Below are 3,940 nucleotides of genomic sequence, written 5' to 3'. Positions count from 1 at the left end.
TATCAGGTTGCGTGACGCAATTTTTTATTTTTTTTATTTTTCAAAAAATTTTAATTATGAAATTTTTTAGACGAAAATGCCCCAGTTGCGTTACGCAACCAGTTGCGTTACGCAATCGGGTCACGCAACCCCAGTTGCGTTACACAATCGCGTCATGCAACTTTGCGTGACGAAAAAAAATGTATGAAAAAAAATAAAAAAAAATCAGTTGCGTCACGCAACTCGCAACTCGCGTTACGCAACGTACAATTGTCATTAAAAAAAAGGTATTATTTAAATTATCCTCCCTCACTTTCTCCTCATTTCTGCCTTATTTTTAGGTTTAAAAAAAAACTGAAATCCTAACCCTTCTAGTACTATCGTCTATCGCGACTTCTCTCCTCTTAATCTCCATTGCTCTCGGCCGTCGTTCAGTATATATATACACTGTCTCCTTTGATTCGAGGTATCTCGAGTCTAAGTTATAGCCGAACATCTAAGATTCAGAGGTTAGCTGCCTTTTCGAATACTTCATTGTTTTGACTTCATTTTCGTTTGTTTATTCCATAAATGTCTGGTTTGCCTGCGATTTTGAGGCATCCGGATGATTTCTATCCATTCTTGAAACTGAAAATGGCGATGAGGCATGCCGAAAAGCTGATCCTCATTGGAGATTCTGTTACTCCATGCTCCACAAGATTTCTCGTAGTTTTGCTCTCGCGATTCAGCACCTTTTTACTGAGCTCCGTAACGCTGTAAGTTTCTATTCCGTGATTCATTTTTCTTCTGCGTAATGTTCGATCTGCTAGGGATTCGGCTTGCATGTTGGAGATCGATCTTTGATTTTCCGACTCTGTAGCTGAGTAGATCGATTGAATGTTCAACAATGTAACTCTCTCCAACATTACACAAACCTGGCTTAGATAGAGTCATTTAATTACACACCATAAAAGTAGTTTTCATATGCATACGGACAGGATCATGTTGCATTCATTTGTTATTGTTCATAGTCACCAGTTATCACCTCACCATTGTAATCATATCGCCTAAACCTCAAATTTCTACCTTCTGTAATACTGTTTAACGAGTCCTGTGGCCTTTTAGTTTATTGGCCTAATTTGGCATGTAAGCATTTTTCTCTGCTTTATAGGATGTTTGCCCTTGAGATTCTGACTGTGCATGTCTTAAGCCACTAGTCTAATAGTGTTCGATTTTGTGGGAATGAATGTATGCAATTATTGATTTGAATGAAACATGGATAATAATGAATCATTCATTTAGATGACAACTGTAGATTGAGTTTGTTCGAGATGGACTATAGTATATTGGTATATAACCTACAAGAATGATTAGTGGATTTTGTAATTGTTGCTGTTGCTGAGACTTGTTTATGCTGAGATTTCATCTGGTTGTATTTTCTTTTAACCCCTTTTCTAGGGTCTTATATTTTCATATGAGATCATGCATTTTTTCTGATTATACTCATTTTTGTGTGGACCATGCAATCTTCGTGTTTTCTGCAGATTTTAATAACTTTTTTTCAATTTCTTTTTTGTGTGTTCTATGAACCCTTACTGATTTATTATTGGTGTAGTATGGTGTTCGAAATGGAGAAAAAGTTGGACGTTCTATATGTATTCATGTATTTCATTAAAATGTTTTTGGTTATCATGTTCTTATGAAAGTTACTTTAATATTTGCAGGTTTGCATTTTATATTTGGTGCTTCGGGCCCTTGACACTCTTGGTATGTCACATTTTCGTCTAGTTGTAGATGTTTCATGTTACATTAGTTGACACTATTAGACTGTTAGTAAATCCAACTTGAAATAAGATGGTAGATTATCTCCTTTTCTTTCATTCCCCACCATTTAACTGATGGATGCAGTTTGTTACTTTTAGATTAAAAAGTAGCAATTTTTACCTTGTTCTATGGTTTGTTTCTACTAGTTATATTTTCTTAGCTGCTGGATTTGCAATGCATTCCTTTTTTCTTTTGATTAAATGTTATATTGGCATGCTTGTCCATATATCGTGTGTTGATACATCTTTGTTGCAGAGTATGAAACAAGCACAGCCACGGAGGTTAAAGTATCTATTTTGTTGGAATATCATCTTCATTTATCTGACCATGGCTGGCATTTTTCATGTAAGTTCCTTTCCCATCAGTTTGGAGCATTATTATTTGAAATTACTAGAGGTTGTTTGATCTAGAGTTATTTTTATGAATGAACAGTTTTCTAGGAAAAAATATTTATTCGAGGAATAGGTTGATTCTTTGATTGAAATTACTAAAATATTATAAAGTGATACAAATAATATATATCAAACAATGTCTTAATTTAGTGTTGTCTTATGATTTGGGAGAACCTGCTACTTTAGAGGCTAAGCTCGTCTAATTTGATTCATAAATTTGATAATAATATAGGCTATGGTGAGTAGGGATTAGCAAAATCTGGGTTTACTATAATTCTAATCCAATTTAAACTCTAATTGAACAATTTAGGTAAGACATTTTATATTATGTTGGATTTTTGGTATCTGAATTATCCAAATAAAAAAAAAAAGTGAATGCAATACAAATAAGGCACAAATATAGCCTTGTGGTTATTCTTGAAAAATAATACTTTTATATTGAAATTAATAATGTTTAATATTAGTTAGTTACATTACTTTATAGTTATAGTTTTTTCAATCATCATGCTCTCTAAAAAAATGATTAGAGAATAGAAGAGATAACAAATAAGAGTGTAAATTTCAATAATATGCAGAAGCTTGATGAATAATCACTCGAGATCTGATCGTAGCAGAGAGTAAAGAACATAGGTTTGAGCATTTATCGAAAATTCATAAGAGTTTTTTAAAATTCACCTTTTTTAGACTCCAAATACACGTTCAATTGTAGTCCTTAAAGATGAGTGTATCTTGTTAAATGTTTTATGTGATAAACTTGATAGATTTATAAGTTTATTTGATATATATTAGTTTTATAATATTATATTATATAATTTAATATATATTTTTTATTGAATTAAAAATGATTAATATTTAATTATAAATAAATTAAATAAAAATTAAATTTATTATGATTTCATAAATAGGTATTTAATATTAATTATTACACCAGCTAAATTATTAATGTGCATATTCTTTTAAGTCACCTCAAGGATGCTAGTGAATCTCTAAATACACATATCTTCTCCTTTGTTATCTTTTCTTGTGGTCGTTATCATCATAATCTTTATCTTCATCATTATCATTGTTATCTTCACCATTATCATTAACATGGTGTCTCACAAAATTGTGTCAAAACATGGTTTCTATAACAACATAGGTTTGAGCATTTATCGAAAATTCATAAGAGTTTTTTAAAATTCGCCTTTTTTAGACTCCAAATACACGTTCAATTGTAGTCCTTAAAGATGAGTGTCTCTTGTTAAATGTTTCATGTGATAAACTTGATAGATTTATAAGTTTATTTGATATATATTAGTTTTATAATATTATATTATATAATTTAATATATATTTTTTATTGAATTAAAAATGATTAATATTTAATTATAAATAAATTATATAAAAAATAAATTTATTATGATTTCATAAATAGGTATTTAATATTAATTATTACACCAGCTAAATTATTAATGTGCATATTCTTTAAGTCACCTCAATGATGCTAGTGAATCTCTAAATACACATATCTTCTCCTTTGTTATCTTTTCTTGTGGTCGTTATCATCTTTATCATTATCATTGTTATCTTCACCATTATCATATCCACCTTCATTATTAACATGGTGTCTCACAAAATTGTGTCAAAACATGGTTTCTATAACAACATAGGTTTGAGCATTTATCGAAAATTCATAAGAGTTTTTTAAAATTCGCCTTTTTTAAACTCCAAATACACGTTCAATTTTAGTCCTTAAAGATGAGTGTATCTTGTTAAATGTTTCATGTG

The 3,940-nt window shown here is 30.3% G+C and overlaps 1 pseudogene; it reads left to right on the top strand.

Moving 5' to 3' along the window:
- The first annotated feature begins 369 nt into the window (after positions 1 to 369).
- On the top strand, positions 370 to 2,234 carry LOC124928705 (annotated as a pseudogene).
- Positions 2,235 to 3,940: the final 1,706 nt, after the last annotated feature.

The sequence above is a fragment of the Impatiens glandulifera genome, chromosome 3, assembly GCF_907164915.1.
Source record: "Impatiens glandulifera chromosome 3, dImpGla2.1, whole genome shotgun sequence".
NCBI classification, from domain to species: domain Eukaryota; kingdom Viridiplantae; phylum Streptophyta; class Magnoliopsida; order Ericales; family Balsaminaceae; genus Impatiens; species Impatiens glandulifera.
Note: the sequence above shows the minus strand (reverse complement) of the source record. Positions and strands in the feature narration are given on the sequence as shown.